The sequence below is a fragment of the Cervus canadensis genome, chromosome 20 (genome assembly GCF_019320065.1).
Source record: "Cervus canadensis isolate Bull #8, Minnesota chromosome 20, ASM1932006v1, whole genome shotgun sequence".
Classification (NCBI taxonomy): Eukaryota; Metazoa; Chordata; class Mammalia; order Artiodactyla; family Cervidae; genus Cervus; species Cervus canadensis.
In genome coordinates, this window is record NC_057405.1 from 44,247,401 (window position 1) to 44,268,055 (window position 20,655).

Sequence of the window (20,655 nt, forward strand, 5' to 3'; positions counted from 1 at the left end):
AATATTTCAGATCTAAGTTTTCAGTGCCTGCTGATACATCAAGGAGACTGGTTGCATAGCAAAATTGGGAATCTGGTGGATTGGGTTCTTGGACTGAATGGTCATTAAGCAGCAGTTACCTCATGTGATTTGGCATAGCTGACTCACCTCCCCTCCCTGAGATCCTTTGTCACTTGGCCTCCAGGACATCACATGCCTGTGGTCTTCCTTACTAACCTCTTCAGGTCTCCTCAATTTTGTGCTCCTTACCTAATTTCTCCTTCTCACTCCGACTTTTAATGCTCAAGGGCCCCAGGGCTCTTTTCTATCTGCACCCCACCCCTTGTCACCCTCATTGAGTCAGGGCTCCCCATGCCTATCCACTAGCCAATGATTCCTTCCCTGAACTCCAGACTCCTCTACCCAACTCCTAGTAAGTGTATCTCCACCTCAATGTAGTTCCAATAATACTCCTGATCTTGTCCCCATCATACTTGGTCATTTCCCAGATTTATCCATCTTGGTAAGTTAGAGACGCCATCCTTCAGTTGCTTAGGCCAGAAACTTGAGTCATCCTTGACAATTTACTTTCTCCTGTACCTCACACCCCATCTGTGAGCAAATCCAATGCAATCTATTGAAAATACATACCAGAATCTCTACACTTCTCACCACATTTGCTGTTGTCACACCAGTTCCAAGCCACTTTGTCGCTCTGCCTCCCTACAGGCTATCCTTAGCACAGCAACCAGAGTGAACCTGTCAGATACTATTACTTATCTCAAACCCTCCAGCAGCTCCCATCTCATCCCAGATAAAAGCCAAACTGTTTATAATACAATAATGACCTCTAAGGCCCTGCAAACCTGGCCACGTGCTACCTTTTTGACATTGGATCACTGACCTTGCTGGTTCCTGTAATTTTCCAGACATGAAGCAGCCCCAGGGCCTTTTCACTTGCTCCTCTCTCTGCAGAGTGCTTTTGCTCTGAAGGAACTCACTCACTTCGTTCAGGATTCTGCTCAGATGCCACTTCAGTGAAACCTACCTGTTCACACTGCAAAAACATGCTTCCCCTTCCTTAATTTTTCCATAGCATTTTAATTCTGTAACCCACCATGACGTTTATTCATTTCGTTTACTGTCTGTCAACAGGTGCTAACCTCGGGGGAGGGCAATCAAGAATGGAGAGCAGAGGAGAAAGCCCATGAGTATCATTTGTTACCTGCAGACCAGCTGTTGGGCGGGTGGGGGCTGGGGGGCGGCTGTGGCTTGTACCACATCTGGTGCAACAGCTACCCCAAGGTTGATGGACTTGGGGTACTCTGCTGACATCTTCCCAGACCTCTTTTTTTGTGGAGGCCAGACGGATGAATGAGATGGAAATTAACGGGGATCACCACTCTGCTTCCGTTAGGTGTTCAGGGTTGTCGCTAGTTTCTGCTATTGCCTTGGGATGGTTGTAATTTGCAGTCTGGCTTAGGGGCAGAGTAGAAGTGCAGCACCAGAGACTCGCGCTTACCCTTCCCCACTTTTTAAAAAATTATTTTTTTTTGTTTTTGGCCGTGCTGAGTCTTTGTTGCTGCATACAGGTTTTTCTATAGTTGCAGCGAGCAGGGGCTCCTCTCTCGATGCAGAGCACTGGGTCTAGGCACCCAGGCATCAGTAGCTGTGGTTTACGGGCTCTGGAGGCTCAGGAGTTGTGGCACACAGGCTTAGTTGCTCTGTGGAACGTGAGATCTTCCCCGATCAGGGGTCACACCCATGGCCCCTGCATTGCAAGATGGATTCTTCACCACTAGACCTCCAGGGAAGCCCCCTTCCCCACTTTTTATTCACAGGCCAAGGAACCACCGTGGATATGTGGGTATTCTGGCAACTTCCAAGTATTATCTGTTTCAATTATTCCAGGGTCAAAAGGGAAACGGCAAACCTTGATGTTGAGTGGCGAGTGTAAAGGTCAACAGGCTGCTCTCCTCCCCCTTTTTTTTATGTCGTTGAGATGTATGATTATCCCGAGGGGAGCGCTAAGGTTGATGTCAGTACATGGACGGATTGCCTTCCAGGTGTGGCCCAGATGGCAGTGTATTTGCCCATGACGCTGAAAGAGGATGTGGGCAACGCTGCCAGGAGCTCTGGGCTTTCCCCACATGGCACGTAGCTCGCTCCAAGGCTCTAGGGTCTGAGGAGAGGTAGCCTTTTGCGTCTGGTCAACAGTCACTGAGAACCACTGAGAAAAGAGAGAGATGGGGGAGGATGGACAAATGGTCGTCCAAATATTTATTGAGCATCAGCTATGTGCCAGGAACTCTTCTAGGAACTGAGGGTACATCAGTAAGGAAAACAAACAGAAACCCCTGCCTTCATGCAGCTTACATTCTAATGAGGGTAGACCCTGTTATTAACCCTGTTTATAGATGGACATCATCAGAGGGACTGTGTTAATTTTTCAGGGTCACACAGCCAACAAATGGCTTCTGGGGGAGGAACTGTTTGATTTCAAAACCTGTGTCCCATCAACTGTATCATGACTGCTCCCCAAAGAAATGTGACTGTGTCAGGGCAAGGCCAAAGTCATAAGGGTCTAGTTCATTTCACATTTAGTCATCACGGGCTTTCAGAAAAAAGAGTGTGGGCCACCCTCTTCTCAGAGAAGGCAATGGGACCCCACTCCAGTGTTCTTGCCTGGAGAATCCCAGGGACGGGGGAGCCTGGTGGGCTACAGTCCATGGGGTTGCTAAGAGTCGGACACAACTAAGTGACTTCACTTTTACTTTTCACTTTCATGCATTGGAGAAGGAAATGGCAACCCACTCCAGTGTTCTTGCCTGGAGAATCCCAGGGACGGAGGAGCCTGGTGGGCTGCCGTCTATGGGGTCACACAGAGTCGGACATGATTGAAGTGACTTAGCAGCAGCAGCCCTCTTCCATGGGCAGTGATCCAGGGCTGCAGTGCTGGGCTGAGGGCAGGTCCTTTCCTCAGCCGGCAGACCTGGGCAGTTGCTCCATATCCAAGGCAGGGGACTCCTCCACGCCTCAGCCCCCGTTCAGCACCTAAGTCAGTGCAGGAACACTGCAGGCGGCTGCACAGACAAGGGGCCATCACGTTGCTGGGCTCTGGGCCACGTAGAACGCACCGAGGAAGCTGCCGTGAAGGACAGTTAGGTGCAGCCCGGCCAAAGGTCCCCTGTTGTTTTCCATCAAATCCAATCGCCCAACCCTAGATAACCATCCGCAAGGGGTTACTGTTTGTTCGTTTCCTGTGCTTATTTGCTTTGAACAAAGGTGACTCTGACAAGCCCTGTGTGTTCGTTACTTCAGCCATGTCTGACTCTTCGTGACCTGTAGCCTTCCAGGCTCCTCTGTCCATGGGATTCTTCAGGCAAGAATACTGGGGTGGGTTGCCATTCCCTTCTCCGGGGGATCTTTCTGACCCAGGGATCGAACCCAGGTTTCCTGTATTGCAGGCAGATTCTTTAACTCCCACTTCTTTAGCTTCCCTCTTGGCTCAGTGAGAATTCTCACTGAGCTTAGAGGGAAGCCCCTGACAAGGCCTAGTCCCCTGGAAAGGGAATGTAGGCCAGTCGGTTCTGTCTGCTGCTCTCACCGCTAGGGGGCATGAAGGATCTCTGACAGAGGAACCAAAAAGGCTGGAATGCTAAACTCAACCGCAGAAGCCGGAGACCTGCCTGCATTTAACTCTCATGATGAAAACATCTCTTCCAAAATCAGCCTCCTCGGGCACTTCCAGCCGACGCACAGCTCAGCTGAAAGGTGGGCCAGAGTGGACGGGGGCGCCTCAGGGTGCACCCCATTCAATCATTATGGAACAGGGTCCATTTTCTGAAAAAGTGAACCTGAAGAGGTGCAGCAGGGCCTTGAAACCCTCCGAGCCATGAGGTCAGAGTTCATGTTATAGAAGTATATACTCTGAAAGAATATGTGTTTGATAATGTATTACCTTTGGGAAGAGGGGACAGGCAGGCAGATTCTAATCCAAGAGGGTCTCAGATTTTTATTAATCTGAAGCTTAAAAAAAACGCCAAGAATATCCCAAGCCATTGCCTGCATTATTTTTTTTATTGTTGAGGTATAATTAACACATAGCATACTGGTTAGTTTAAGGTGTACAGAATGTTGCCTTGATACATTTATATAGTGTGTGATTACCACCATTGTGCTGGCCACGTAATTATTTTATTTTTGTGGTAAGAACAATTAAAATTAATCTCTTAGCAACTGTCAAGTATATAATACTGTATTATATTTTTATTGGAGTATTGTTGATTTACAGTGTTGTGTTAGCTTCAAGTATACAGCAAAGTGAAACATACCTCCGCTCTTTTTTAGATTCTTTTCCCATATAGGTCATTACAGAGTACTGAGTAGGGTTCCCTGTGCTATATAGTAGGTCATTGTTAGTTATCTATTTTATATACAATAGTATGTGTATGTCAATTCCAGTCTCCCAATTTATTCCTCCCTCAATTTACCCCCTGTAACCATAAGTTTGTTTTATATATCTGTAATTCTGTTCTATAGATAAGTTCCTTTATATCCTGTTTTTAGATCTCACATATAAGTGATATCATATAATAGTTGTCTGTCTTTGTCTTACTTCACTCAGTATGACAATCCATAGGTCCATCCATGGCGCTGCAGATAGCATTATTTCATTAATTTTGATGACTGAATAATATTCCATTGTATAGATCATAATACAATATTATTAATTGTAGTCACCATGCTGTGCCTTCTCCAGAGCTGCTTCATCTTCTTTCTATAAGTCTGTCGTCTTTCTCCAATATCTCCCCATTGCCTAGACTCCCCAGCCCCTGGTAACCACCTTTCTACTCTGTTTTTATGAGTTCAGCTTTTTTAGATTCCACATGTAAGTGATATCATTACAATGTTTGTCTTTCTCAGTCTGGCTTATTTCACTTAGCATAAGGCCCTTGAGTTTCATCCATGTTAATCAGAAACAGCAGGATGTCTTTTCTCTTGGATGAATAATATTCCATTGTATATGTATACATCTTCTTTATTCTTCCATTGATAAATGCTAGTTTTTTCCATATCTTAGTCACTGTGAATAATGCTGCATTGAACATGGTGGTACAGGGCCTGTTTTTATTTCCTTTGGATAAATACCCAGTAATGGAATTTCTGGATCAGACAGTAGTTCCATGTTTAGTGTTTTGAGGAACCTCCATACTGTTTTCCATTGTGACAGCACCAATTTACATTCCCACCAATGGTGCACAACAGTTGGTTCCTTTTTCTCCAAATCCCTATTAACACTTGTTAATCTCTTGTTTTAATTAATGATAGCCATTCAAATAGATGTGAAGTGATAGTTCATTGTGGTTTTGATTTGCATTTTCCTAATGAGTGGTGATGTTGAGCACCTGTTCGTGTACCTACTGGCCATCTGTATGTCTTCTTTAGAGAAATGTTTATTCAGCTTCTCCATTTTTAAATCAAATTGTTTGTTTTTTTCTATTGAGTTATATGAATTCTTTATATATTTTGGATATTAATCCCTTATCAGGAATATGATTTACAAATATTTTTACCCACTTGGTAGGTGGCCTTTTCATTTCGTTGATGAGTTCTTTTGCTGTGTGGAAGCTCTTTAGTTTGATGTGGTCCCGCTTGCTTATTTTTGCTTTTGTTGCTATTGCTTTTGGTGTCAAATCCAAAAATAATCATCACAGAGGCCTATGTCAAGAAGCTTGCTCAGTCGCTCAGTCGTGTCCAGCTCTTTGTGACCCCACGGACTGTAGCCCATCAATCTCCTCTGTCCATGGAATTCTCCAGGCAAAAATACTGGAATGGGTTGCCATTTCCTCCTCCAGGGGATCTTCCCCACCCAGGGATCGAACCTGCATCTCTTGTGTCTCCTGCATTAGCAGGTATATTCTTTACCACTGGGAAGCCCGAGCCCAATCTTTTCTTGTAGGAGTTTTACCATAGGTATAGGTTTAGCACTCAGGGTATTAGGAGTGCTTGCAGGCCAATTGGGGGAGCCTCCGGTAAGGTAGCTCATGAGCAGGCTTCCTGCTAGAGTCTAGAACATAGTAGGAACCGTGTTCCTTTAACGCCCTCTGATTCTCTTATCTGCCTCTTTCCCAACCTTCCCCCGTCCCCACCCTGCCTCACCCCGATCATGGTGCTCCTGCTTCAGGACTCTGGGTGCTGCTCTGGGGAGATTTTCTTTAGCAGCATCCAGCACAGCTGGGATAACCAGGCACTCACTCACCACTCTCCTGGTGAGAGATTCCTGGCCTCTTCTATTTCCAAGCTGGGTTACCTTGGAAGCAAGGAGTGATTTAAAAAAAAATAATCATCTCCATTCATGACACCGTGGGGATCAAAATGTTCTTCACATCTTTATAGTATGTTTATCCAGCATTCATTTCCCTTATGAGGAAAACATACAAGCAGTCTTTAAGCATTTTAAGGAAAAGGCTTGAAATAATTATAGCAAACATTTATAAAGGGCTTTTTATGTATAAAGCATCTATTTACTCTTCATAGAAAGCCTCCTGAGGTAGGCATCATTATTAGCCCATTTTACAGACAGAGGAACTAAAGGTCAGAGAATTTCAGTGACTTGCCCAAAGTCACACAAGGGGAAGTGGAAAAGCTGAAATCTGAGCCCAGATGGTTTGGCTCTGGAAGCAGTGTCCTTAACCATACACTCTATGCCTCTCCCCGCAAATGTCACCACATCCTCACAGTCAGGGACTGAATTGCGTCCCCTCAAATTTTGTATTTCGAAGTCCTAACCCCAAGTACCTCGGAATGTGACGGTATTTGGAAAAAGGGCCTTTTAAGAGGTGATTATGCTAAGATGAGTCCATTAGGGTGGGCCCTAATCCAGTCTGACAGGTGTCCTCCTAAGAAGGGGGCAATCTGACACCACCATGGAGGTCACATGGATGAAGACACAGGGAGACAATGGCCATCTAAAAGCTGAGGGGAGAGCTCTTAGAGGAAACCAATCCTACCAACACCTCGATCTCAAATTTCTAGTCTCCAGAATTTCAAGAAAATGCATTTCTGTGGTTTCAGCCACCCAGTCGGTGGCACTTGCTTACAGCTGCTGCTGCTGCTGAGTCGCTTCAGTCGTGTCCGACTCTGTGCAACCCCATGGACTGCAGCCTACCAGGCTCCTCTGCCCATGGGATTTTCCAGGCAAGAACACTGGAGTGGGTTGCCATTGCCTTCTCCTCCTTAGAGCAGCCCTGGCAAAATAATAGCCTCATAGACCATGAGTAAGAAGATGCTCAGGGGCTTCCCTGGTGGCTGAGTGGTAAGGAATCGGCCCGCCAATGCAGGAGACATGAATGCGACCCCTGATCCGGGAAGATCCACATGCCACAGAGCAGGCGAGCCCATGCACCACAACTATTGAACCTGTGCTCTGGGGCCCGGGAGCCACAATTACTGAAGGCCGCGTGCCTGGAGCTCATGCTCCCAACTAGAGGAGCCTCCACGTGGAGAAGCTCGCACACTGTGACAGGGAGTAGTCCCTGCTCACCACAGCTAGAGAAAAGCCCGTGAGCAGCAACAAGGACCCAGCGCAGCCAAAAATAAATAGATAAATAAAATTTAAAAAAAAAGAAGCGAGAGAAGGGGGAGGCAAAACAGAAATCTTCTAAGTGAATTCCCCTCCTCCTTTAAAATAAAAAAAATATACATTTCATTAGATAAGAAAAGCTTTAATTGGATCATGTTTTAAAGAAAGTAATTTTATTAAGTTAATAAATGGGCGTTCTCATAATGGGAGTAAAATAAAGCAGCCACAGTCTCCATTCATATTAGGTAGTGTCATAGACAGGGAAGGGCAGCTTAATTAAGGCCGAAGCACGCTTGCTAATTGGCTGTCATCCCCTCCAGTGAGGCTACCGAGGGGAGCCATAAACAATTAGAGAGCATGGATTTATTGATGGACGATGAGGTAAGCGGGGCGTTAAGTGCACTGCGTTTCCTTAGAGGGCGACAGTCCTTCATTAATAATGAATTCCGTCTTCCCTCATGTCTTCTGAGTTTCCCACTAATACTGGAATTATTGGTGTGAAACATGAGGCCTTCCAGCAATTATAGGCCATTGAGAGATTCTTAGAAAGTGTAATAGTACATTCCAAGGGAAAACTAATTTCCAGCATACTTACTTTTTCTCTAATGAATTTCAACCCACGTGTATTTAGTACTGACTACCTGTGAGCCAGCAGCTGTGGTGGTTTCACTGTGTCCAGGATTCTGGAAAATGTGTAGCCTGAGGCTCTTCGGGGGTGTGTTTTCTGAGAAATAAATTAGGGACCATTCTAGTCAAAGGTCCAAATTGTTTTAAGATTGAAAAACTCTGTAGATTCGAAAAATTTTCAAACTTCGACCAAGTTGTCACATTTTCCATTGCTACTTCATGTAAATAAGTAAGTGAATGTCGCTCAGTAGGGTCCGACTCTTTACGACCCCATGGACTACACAGTCCATGGAATTCTCCGGGCCAGAATACTGGAGTGGGTAGCCTTTCCCTTCTCCAGGGGATCTTCCCAACCCAGGGATGAAATGCTGGTCTCCCACATTGCAGGCAGATTCTTTACGAGCTGAGCCATTCATGCTTTACAGAGCCATATTTTTCTTGTTTTGAAAAGTTTAAAATCAAGTAGTTTAATGAAATGTTTCATTTTTATGTTAAGTATTGTCTCATTTCTCTATGCACCTGAGAGTCTGGAGTCTCCTTTCACTGACTTTTTCTTTCTAGCCTTGAACATTGAAGGGCATCAATATTTTCTGTAGATGAGTGTAGGGGTGACCTGATGGACATTTCTGGGAAACTCATCTGGATTGGGGAAATAGTCAAGCACATTTTTTTTTTTTCTCAAGGGCACTGAAATTTCAAAGTTCAACTGAAGTGCCTGCATGAAAAACTACTGGATTCAGGGAGAAGGAAGAATTTTATAATTCTTAGAAACAATACAATACAGTGGTTGATGTTCAGTCTAACTTTGAAAAAAAAAATGAATGGGAAAAAAGGAAAGTGTGGGAAAAGCAGGCAAAAACAGAGGAGACATGGAAATAGACAAATAGACAGTTTAAAGGAAGTGATGTAGGGACAAAAGCAGAGAAAGTTGTGCCCAGGCCCGAGACACAGGCAGAAGTACACATATTAGAATTAATACATAGAGTCATGGGCTTCCCTGGTGGCTCAAACGGTAAAGAGTCTGCCTACAATGCTGGAGACCCAGGTTCAGTCCCTGGGTTGGGAAGAGCCCCTGGAGAAGGAAAGGGCTACCCACTCCAGTACTGTTGCCTGAAGAATCTCATGGATAGAGAAGCCTGGCGGGCTACAGTCCATAAGGTCTCAAAGAGTCAGACAGAGCTGAGTGACTAACACTAGTACTATTACTACACAAAATCCCATTGAAGTCATACGCAACTTTCATGACATCTCCTTCATCTTAAGATACTATTACTTGAAGGGTGTGTCACATTTTCCACATTAAAATGGAAGAAAAAATATTTTTTAAAGAATTTAAAACATAAACTAGAAATAAAGCTTGTTCCACAAGCCAAAATAGAATAATACTGAAGGCCAAATCTGACTGGGCTGAAAATTTCTCCCCCCTACAGTTTTTGCCACATGTGAGCCTGTGCATGTGCACACACACACACACACACACACACACACACACACACACATGCACACAAACTTGGCGAGTTTGGATATTGAAAGCATCTCCTACTCTGCCAGGGGTACAACTCAGTAGAGTCATTCAGAGAGAGGAGGTGTGCAGTCGTAGTGATTAACATCAGCCCAAACCATGGCCAGCAGTGGGCTGGGCTGACCGGCTGCAAACTGTGGTTGGTTTGACTGTTTGTAGAATTAGTCAATGGAGAAGGCAATGGCACCCCACTCCAGTACTCTTGCCTGGAAAATCCCATGGATGGAGGAGCCTGGTAGGCTGTGGTCCATGGGGTCGGTAAAGTCGGACACCACTGAGCAACTTCCCTTTCACTTTTCACTTTTCACTTTCATGCACTGGAGAAGGAAATGGCAACCCACTCCAGTGTTCTTGCCTGGAGAATCCCAGGGACGACGGAGCCTGGTGGGCTGCCATCTATAAGGTCACACAGAGTCAGACACGACTGAAGTGACTTAGCAGCAGCAGCAGAATTAGTCAAAGACTGTTGGTAAACAGACTCTAAGATGTCTTCATTCATGACTTTCCTTCTCTCATTTTAGGAGCTGGCTGTGGGTGCCCCCTCCCTGACCAAGCCTGTCCCCTGTCTTTAGTCTCATCATTGCTCTTTGTTTTACTCCCTCACTATTCAAAAGACCCAGGCTACATGTCCTGAACAGAATGAGGACAGTTCAATAAGAAGAAACAGCCCAGTAGAAAGAAAAGAATTTTCAAATTTCTTGTCCAGCACTGGGGCTTCCCGGTTAGCTTCCATGCTTAGGATCAATCCAGTTATTCCCATGTAGCAATACTTGTCATTCCCCTAACGTTCAGAACCATCTCTCTGTTCTTATATTCTTTGGTCTTTTGCATCTCTTGTCTCTCCAGATGGCTTCTTAACTATATAATTTTCTCCAACTCTACTCTGATGATAGTTCAAATTAACAGGAAGCTACTGAACCCCGATATATTTTAGAGTGTGTTTGTCCTTGGCACTATCCCAAAGCAGCGATGAATAAAAATTCTCCTGGGAAAATACAGTAATATTACAACTGCTGGTGAGGGTGAATTTGTAAACATACTTTTGTTTTCAGATCTGTGCCCTGAAGGCATTTCCAGGGCCAAAGAGTTTGGTGAACTCAAGAGAAACAGAGGAGCTCGGAAATATAGATGTTCTGCCACCCACTCAAAGAGCACAGAATTTCACAGCTTTGGTTTTGCAGTGGTGGGTACCAGAGGACTAAAAATGAAAGTGGGTTATGGATTTTTCTATCTTTTCATTCAGCATTTTTTTTCCCAAACGCTCTTCCCCTTTCAAGAACCATCAACATTCCTTTCCTTTAAATTAACACCGTAAGGAATCAAAGTCTCATTTCCTGGAAACGCAGGGCTGGACTGCTGCCATCCCTCGAACGAGCCCCCATGGAGAAGACGCGGAGACGTGAGCTGGGGCTTCCGGTGGATGCATATTAAACACCTCAGACTGGAAGCTGAGGTCATGGATTACTTTCTCATTGCTGTCAAAGGTCAGCTCAACTTATACTTCCTGTCATTGTTGTCTTAGATCATGCATGACTCAGTCCTTCTCAGCCCATTTCCGCACAGAGATTTCTAAGTCAGTTGTGAAGAAATACTGTCAATAACTCTACATTCAAGAAGAGATGCTAATGGGAAAAGGCGAAGGAACTGCTGTGGATTGGCAGAGTGTGTGTGTGTGTGTGCACGCGTGCCTGCATTAACTTGTGTCCAACTCTTTTTGGCCCCATGGACTGTAGCCCACCAGGCTCCTCCGTCTATGGGATTTCCCAGGCAAGGATACTGGAGTGGGTTGCCATGTCTTACTCCAGGGGATTTCTTGACCCAGGGATTGAATCTGCATCTCCTGTGTCTCCTGCACTGGCAGGCAAATTCTTTACCATTGCACCACCCGGGAAGCCCATGGATTGGCAATAATACAGGTCAAATAAAATAGGGCAGCAAATCAGGAAATGGGGTAGTGGCAGTCACTTGAGGAGAGGAAGTTAAGCAGACTGGCCGACATCACCACTGCAGCATTTTCTGTTTTCCCTGGAAACTTCATTTGCATCACTGAGGCAGCAGGCGTTGTGGTGGGAGGAATGTGAACTTTGCTACTGGCCTTGCTGAAGACAATAAAGTGACAACAGAAGGAGGGGGAAATGTCGAGAGGAAGTGAGTGGAGTGGTGACGTGTAGACCTCATCGAGCTCTGTGATGCGCCGGATGCCGCAGAGTCCAGTCCCAGCGGACACGGGGCCCCTCCAGCCTAAACCCCGCTATCCGTGTGCCTCCCACAGGATGGCTCACTGCGCCCAGCAGTGGGGAACGTCCCTGCCTGGCTCTGCTGCTGTTTCATTCTTCATCTGGGAGGGTCCCTTTACCTTTCAATTTACATAATCTCTTCTCTCTAAGTAGACTGAAAACACCTGTGGGAAGATAATAATTGTCTATATTTTCCTATAATCAGGGAATCCATCACAGCATCAGGGACATAAGGGTAGGAATACAGGTAGGCATCCTTCCTCTATTACTGGGCTGTGATAAGTCACTTCAGACATGCCTGACTCTTTGTGACCCCGTGGACTGTAGCCTGCCAGGCTCCTCTACCCATGGGATTCTCCAGGCAAGAATTCTAGAGTGAGTTGCCATTTCCTCCTCCAGGGGATCTTCCCGACCCAGGGATTGCACCTGCGTCTTCTGCATCTCTTGCATTGGCAGGTGGGTTCTTTACCACTAATGCCACCTGGGCAAGTTTCTTAACCCTTCTCAGCTTCAGTTCAGGGACAGTTCCTAACTTTCAAAACTGTTGTAAGAAACAGAGATTCATGGATTGCAGAGTGGTTGGTATACAGAGGCAGTCACCGCCCTGCAGAACTCAGGGTGTGCCCCACCGTACCCTGGCCTGTTGCTTGCTTTGACGGGAACAAGGAAAGAGTAAAGACAGCCGGGAAGCTGACAGGCCCCTGGTGAGAGCAACATTAAACTTACAATAGCTACTCAATTTACCTTTCTTGTCCTTATCACATCCTCACAGCATTCCCCCCAACTTCAAATGAAATGACCCAAAGAGATGACAAAATGATGTCAGTAATTGTGAGGAGGCTGAAATTTTTACCCAGCTTGTAGGCTAACAAGTTTGCCAGTCACAGCTTCATGGATGCAGGTGGAAGACATAGAGCCCTTCTTCAGAGACCGAGGGCATTGTTACAGCACAGCAGGCAGCGTTGAGCTTCACGTTCTCGTGGCTTCCTCTGGAGCCCCAGGACCCATGGGAGTGATGCTGATGTGGGCCCAGGTGGCTGCCGTGCACACAGTAGATTAATGTCAAAGCTGAGGAACTGTGAGCTTAGAAAACCTCCAGTCTTTCTAACAGTGGGCTCTTAGCAAACCTGCCCAGCCTTTGTTCTGGAGGCAGACAAGGCCTTTATTATCCTCACCAGAAAACAGATCTGACCTCAGCCCCCAAAAGAGACTCTATCTCTATCCTCCAAGACTTTTTTGTATACAATAGCCTTGAAAAGCCAGTCTGGGACAAGAATTGTCACACCACACATAAAAGCAACAAGGAGAATTACCCTCCATCCCCCCACAAATAAGACACAGCCAGAACTCAGGACAGTGTGACTAGATGGGATGTCCTCAAAAATTCATTTATTTAAGCAAAGAAATCGATAACCTCACATGAATCTTAAGTAATGTAGCTCTCAATTGCCTGAGAACACAGGGAGAGACAATTAATGCGCCTTCTATGGGAGCTTGGAGGCCACTGCCTGCACCTGGTCACAGCACCTCCACTGTGGGCCTCAGTACCTCCTGAGCCCGTCTCCACCAAAAGGCCAATATCGATGTTTTGTTTCCTGTATTTCCAATTAACCTGGAAAGGGAACTTTAGCCCATTGAAAGGAAATGCATTAGAGATTTTTTTCTCCCCTAGTTAATGAAAATGAAAGAAGTCATTTCTGACTTTCTTTGGACTTTATGAGGTTAAAAATGGTTTGGGAAAACAGAATTCCTTCAGAGGCTGCCTGTGGAGATCATTGAATCCTGAGATTTATCTGGATGAATCTTCTTAATAACATGTCTGTGAGGTCAGAATGGGCTTCCCACAGGGCTCAGTGGTAAAGAATCTGCCTACCAATGCAGGAGATGTGGGAGATGTGGGTTCGATCCCTGGGTCAGGGAATTCTCTGGAGTAGGAAATGGCAAACCACTTCAGTCTTCTTTGCCTTGGAAAATTCCATGGATAGGGTAGCCTAGGGGGCTGTAGGCTATGGGGTTGCAAAGAATCATACACGACTGAACACCTGAGGTCAGACATGGTTCTCTCAATGACTTGAAGACCTGGAACACACCTCAAAAGCTTCCAAAATCTCATTTCCCATCTCAGAGCACCCTTGGAGTCCTAAAAGGTGAACCATCTCAAGGATCTTAACACCTTCATTCAGAGGCACAGTGCTGTCCCCATTTTCAGACCACAGAGAAATATTGTGTCCTAAGTTTTGGTTCAAAAATGTTTTCCTTATTTGCAACAAAATGAAGGAATTGTCATAGTAAAGAATTCAGAGACTGCCTTGTTTAAGAGAGAGACAGAGCAGCCTGGGTAAGTGGTGGGTGAGAGGTAGGTGATTCAGGCAATGTCCTCCTTGCCTCCACTTCCAAGAGAAGGATGTAGGAGCCCTGAATCTGCAAAACCAGAGATCTGGTTCTTGGCCTTAAAGCTTCCTTCTCTCTTGCTTTCCATCTTGAATCACTCACAAAATGCTGTTGGGGGCTCCTAAATTTTTTTTTTCCCAGTTCTGCCCACAACCTCTTTTTTCTTCACTGAGAAGTTCTCTTTTCTTTCTTTGTGGTTTTTTTACAAATGAAAGCATCCACCTGAAATATTTCATTTTTGTTGTCTCATCCCATGAGGTAGAAATCTAACTGGATGCTTCTCAAGAAGAGTTTTCAGTGCTTCCTCACTACCCCTCAGGACTCCCCACCTCACCCACGGCATGCCCAAGACACCCCACAAATGCACACAGAGGGGGAACAACCCTTATTTCATTCCACTCAATTCCTTTCCGGTTGGTTGCCCAGAATTCAGTTTCCTTCAGTTGTCTCTAGGTGTCATCCGAGAGGAGCCTCTCCAGACTGGATTTTCAGCACAGATGCCGGGGCTTGGCGGGCCTGGCAGGGTTGGGATGCTGGGGGCTCTGCCTTCACTGCTGATGTGGAGTCTGAGCTCCTCCCCATGCTGGCCCCAGCCGTCTCCTCCCAGCAGCTGGGGTCGGGGCAAGTGGCTCTCCGGGCAGAGGGGAGCTCCTCCCCCAGCGTTCTCATCCCCAGTGAAAGAGAATTGCCCTCTGTGACTGTACATAGAATCTGCCAGCAAGAGCCGCCTGAGAGAACAAACAACGGAGCTCTATGTACCTCTGCAGAAAAAGGACAAAAATTCCAACACTTCAATGGTTGCATATGGGATCCACAGCCACCCCAGAGCATCCCGGAGATCACCCGGCACATAAGACATCTTCAGGGCTTAAATTATCTTGCAAATATCAAAAAGGTCAGAGAATGTATCATTTAACCAGAGGGACACTTAGCTTCCTTCTCCATGCCCAGAAAGCACTGGGTGTGTGTGTGTGTGCGCGCGCCTTTATGTGTGTTTCACTTTGCATGTTTTGGCATGGATTTTGCAATGCTGGGATCTGCAAATAGCTACAGGCTTTCTGTCCTCTACATAAGATGGCCACACATTACAACAGTTATTTCAAATGTTCTGTTTTTGCATCAGGACTTAGCAGAGTGCCTCACAGCGAATATTAAATAAATGACTGATTTTATGACCTTATTCACACTGAGATTTTGCTAGTAAATATAGATCCTTAGAAACCCAGTTGGTAAATATTCCTTAACTCTCCCTTGGTAACACAGAAATTCCAGGAACTCCTGCAGCTCTTCACAGGCAGTCTAGCACGGATCTCGCTTGTCAGCAGAAGTGAACCATATGGTCGCTGCCCTCAGGCCCCATGTTACACAATGTCGCTGCTTTGCACATTCATAGCAGATTTGTTTCCTCACCAACCGTGAGAGGCTGTATTTTAAACAACTGCAGCAAAACTATATTTGTCAAGCATCAGAAGCAAAGTGTATTTTGTACATCAGTAGTCTTGTTTCTAATCAATTCAGTTTTCTGAATATTGGAAGTTCAGTCATCTGGCTTTGATTTCTGGCTTGTTTAGAGAAACTAATAATGCTTAATAAAGCTCTGAACCCGCTTTCAGCTACGTCTTCGTTCTGTGAGTCCATCAGAGTGAGAAGTCACACAACGGGTTTTGCCACCCCTCCTACAGATGTGCGTGGACCCAGGAGTGCCCGGAGACCGACCATCACCAGCTGTGGTTCGCCCGCCGGCTCCACACCGCAGCTCAGATGGGTCACCTCCCAGGTGTTCAGTCCACGACTGCGGAGCTGGCGAGGATCTCGAGCGCCGTTTGTTGTGCTGCAGATCGGTTTGACTGATGCCACGTTTCTGCTTAAAGCCCCTTGTTTGTTTTTTGTTCTGTTCTTCAGTTTTTATTGGAATATAGTTGATTTGCGGTGTGGTGCTAGTTTCAGGTGTATACCAAAGTCAGTCAGTTACACGTATACATACATCCACTCTTTTTCAGATTCTTTCCCCATACAGGTTGTTACAGAGTATTGAGTAGAGTACTGTACTATACAGTAGGTCCTTATTAATTTTCCCGTTTACATAGAAAGGACTTCTCTGGAAGCTCAGACAGTAAAGAATCTGCCTGCAATGCAGAAGACCTGGGTTTAATCCCTGGTTTGGGAAGATCCCTTGGAGAAGGGCATGGCAACCCACTCCAGTATTCCTGCCTGGAAAATCCCATGGACAGAGGAGCCTGGTGGGCTACAGTCCATGGGATCACAAAGAGGCGGACACGATATAGTAGTGCGTATATGTCAGCCCCAGTCTCCCAATTTATCCCTCACCCCTCTGTCTCCCCCTAGTAGCCATAAACTTGTTTTCTACATCTGTGACTCTATTTCTGTTTTGTAGGAGGCAGCTTGATTCTGACATATGTTTTGCACTGGGAGCTAAGACCATAAGAGTTTGAACTGCATGGTGGTTTTTTTTTTTTTTGGCTGAAGAAGAAAGAAAGAACTTTTATCAGTATTTTTTTTTTCATACACAACTGGGAGAAAAATTAAGACAGGACTTGTATCTCAGACACCAGTTCCTTGGGTAATCTCAGAGACCAGGGGACCAGAATAGATGTTTGGAGCATGTGAAGACTTGTGGTCTCTGCCGCAGTGATAACTAATTCACTACTTCCTAAGACTGTGTGAGCCATGCAATATACTTTGTTCTCAGCTGCAATGGCATCTGACCCTGTAGTCTCCATACACCCCTCAATGTGGCCCCAAGAATGTGACCAAAATCTGGAAAGGCCACAAAATACTCAGAAGAAAGCTAGTAGACGGATTCTTCTGGTATAGGTGGTGTAAGATAATTTGCCAAACTGCTCAAGACTCTGAGCTAAGGAATCTGGAGGGCAGATATCACTTGGCTCCCCTCCCAGCACACATGTTCCACCCACTCATGCCGAAAAAGGAGAGACTCCCTGGAGGCTTGAGAAGTTATCAGCATGTAGCATTCTGTGTGCATCTACTCCCATCCACATGGGTGCACATCACCTTCAGTGGATCCTCACGGTCCCCCCCTCCAATTGCATCTCACACTTCACAGGCAACCTCAATAATATTCTGATAACCTGCGGAGAGTTGGGCCAAAACGCCTACCAGAACCAAGAGCTAGAGCAGTAGGAAGGGTGTAGGCCAGGAGGGTGTTCAAAACAGCTCACCCTCCCCATGCAGAAGGCCAAGTACCAACTGGCTTGGATGCTGCCATTTCAATATGGATACTTAGATGTGGTCATCTTGACCAGAATAGAATCAAGCTGTTAATTTTTCTCTTTTGTTTTCCCAAATTAAAACCTGCTATATTATCTTCATCTGATGAAAAGAAAACACAAATATTCATTTTAAAAGAATCAGACAGTGCCAAAAATTATGGCATACAACCCATCTGAAACAAAATACTTGGTGAATATCTTTTCCAGAATTTGTTTGCTGGACAGTATGAAAATCACTGGTTTGGACTTTCTGGGAAGCAGATGCTGAGATGGAGTTTATTGTGCAGGATGTTTCTCAAGAACTGTCTTGGGGTCAACACCCATGGAAAGAAAGGGTTGAAAGCAGAATCAGATAGAGAGAGAACTTGAGCTATGTTGCAACCTTGGCAGATCTGACTGGGAGCTCTGAGATGAAAAATAACCCATCAGAGGTGCTCACTATTAGGTTGAAATGGCCAACCTTATGCCCTTGCCTCTCTGCTCAGGAGGGTGGGACATGGAGAGACCTAGCCTTACAGCTGGGCAGTTCCTGAACAGGCTGACAGCAACAAGTCCTTTTCAGAAGAGGCATCTAGGCAGCGCACTTCATGTCCATCACACAGGGAGACACATTATTATTGTAAACAAGAATGGAGTCATATCTTCCACACTATTATGACACTGATATTTTTTACTTAGCAACATACTGTAAATATTTCCCTGTAACCCAAATACATAATAGATCACATTCATTTTTAATTACTGCAGATACTATATCGAATAGGTGTACAATACTAATCAAATTCCTGTTGAAGGGTGTTTGAGGACCTTTCTATATTTTTTGCCTTTATAATTAATAAACTCAGTCATGAACATCCTAATGTATATATATCTTTTCACACATGTGAAATTAATTATTAGCATAATTATTAACACAAAGTAATCTCAAAAGTGAAATTGCTGGACCAGAAGGTATCCATATTTACATTTTGAGTGTAGTGCCAAATTACTCCCCAGAAAGTTGTAACAATTTTTCTGAGCACTAAGGATAATCAGCATCAATCTTTGTAATCTTTGCCAATTTCATAGGTGAAAAAAAAGCTTGTTTTCTTAGTAACATTTATTAATTAGTAGCCAGGTTAAATGATGTTTCTTATGTTGACATCATATTTCTTCTTCAATTATTTTTCCTTTTGTGAATTACTTGTACTGATCCTTTGCCCATTTTTCTCTGGTTTGTGTCTGTTATACTGAGGGTAGTAAGCCTGTTTGATATATATGACATAATGCTATTTACTAATATCCTGTGTCTTATTTTTCCTTTCTTTTTCTTTCTGTTCTTTTTTTAAAAAAAAACAAACAACAACTAAACTAACCAAATTCATTTATCCTCTCTTAGAGTTCCTAATAAGTTTCCCTCTACCCACCTTGACAGATATTCTCCTGATACTTCTGTAAATCCTCACACTTTCAAGGCTTCTGTTAGTAAATAATGTGAAAAAGAGACATTCTCTCCCAGCCCACTCCTTGGTCTCATCTTATTCCCCAACCACACCGGATTACCTTTTATGGAGAAAAGTTATGAAAGAAACACAGATTTTCTAAATCCATGGCTGATTCATGTCAATGTATGACAAAACCCACTACAATATTGTAAAGTGGTTGGCCTCCGACTAGTGAAAATAAAAAAATAAAAAAAAAGAAAAGAAACACAGATTTTACATTTCATAATGGTCACTTTGATGCAACTGCATCGAGATGTCTGCTTTAATGGTCTTCCTTCCATCAAAAATGCCCGAATGGCTAGACTTTCTGTGTGGGGTCCATAGAAGCCCTGCCCCTACCTACAATAGGAGGCTGAGCCGGGGAGCAGTGACATTTCCTCCTCCAGCCTGCGAACCTCAGGCGATGCAACAGAGCTATGGACAATGGAAAGTGGACACAATCATGTTCCAAACCTAGGCATTTTTCCTGCTCACCCACGTCCTAACCCCACATTCCCCTTTCCTTCTACCCAGGTACAAGGTACAAGCTTCCTAGCTCTACCTGGATTTCCGAGTTATCCACTCTGTTTTCCGCCCCATTTTTTTTTTTTAATTAAATGAATGAACTGATTTTTGGCTCTCCTTGGTCTTGCTGCGCAGGCTTTTCTCTAGTTGCAGCAAACGGGCTTTTCTCTCATTGCGATGCGTGAGCTTCTCCTCTTGTGGCAGGACACAGGCTCAAGGGCAGCCGGCTTTAGTAGTTTCAGCTCCCTGGCTCTGGAGCACAGGCTCAATACTTGTGGCGCATGGGCTTAATTGCCCTGCGGCATGTGATAAATTCCCCTTTGGGGATCAAACCCGTGTCTCCTGCATTGGCAGGTGGATTCTTTACCAATGAGCCACCAGGGAAGCCCCCTCCTGTTGTTTTTAAAAACACCTTTATTGAGGTATAATTTAAGGATCACGAAATCCACTCATTTTCAATGTACATTGCAATGATTTTTAGTAAGCTTACTGTGTTGTGCTACCATCACCACAATACAGTTTTAGGACATTTTCCTGACCTCACTAAGATCTTTCATGTCTGTTTACAATTAATCCCCTTTCCCATCCCAACTCCAGGCAACCACTAACCTACATTTTGTCTCTATGCAATTGCCTTTTCTGGACAGAAATTAAATCATATATGCCTTTAGTTTTGACGTCGCCTCTTATCTCCGATGAGAAATTCCAGATTCAACCTCAGCTCTATGGAAACTTGCTGGCCAGACATGGGTTCACATAACTGGTAAATGACAGAGCTCTGATTCAAGTCCAAGTCTCGTGATTCCAAATTCTTTCCACTCCCTCCTGCTTTCCTGATCTGGATACAATTGCAATGATGAATGGAAAATTTAGTGATGGCCATTTAAAACGCCTCAGAGATCACTGGCCTTCTGGGTCTCGACGCCGAACTCGTGACTCTGCCCAGCCACCAGTGTTAGTCGCTCAGTCATGTCCAGCTCTTTGCGACCCCGTGGACTGAAGCCCGCCCCAGGCTCCTCTGTCCACGGCATTCTCTAGGCAAGAATACTGGAGTGGGTTGCCATTTCCTTCTCCA

General features: G+C 45.0%; 1 protein-coding gene across 6 annotated transcripts in view; it reads left to right on the forward strand.

Annotated features, from left to right (window-relative positions):
• MCM9 (minichromosome maintenance 9 homologous recombination repair factor) overlaps positions 1-20,343 on the forward strand; it is a 104,713-nt gene extending 84,370 nt beyond the window's left edge. For 2 of the 6 annotated variants that reach the window (XR_006264019.1, XR_006264025.1), the window contains 4 exons: positions 1,135-1,186; positions 3,593-3,753; positions 10,766-11,197; positions 15,955-20,343. The gene's annotated coding sequence lies outside the window, so the exon portion shown is untranslated. Of the gene's footprint in view, positions 1-1,134; positions 1,187-3,592; positions 3,754-10,765; positions 11,198-15,604 lie in introns of all 6 variants that reach the window. The other 4 variants (XR_006264022.1, XR_006264020.1, XR_006264021.1 and 1 more) reach the window with 4 other exon arrangements.
• Positions 20,344-20,655: the final 312 nt, after the last annotated feature.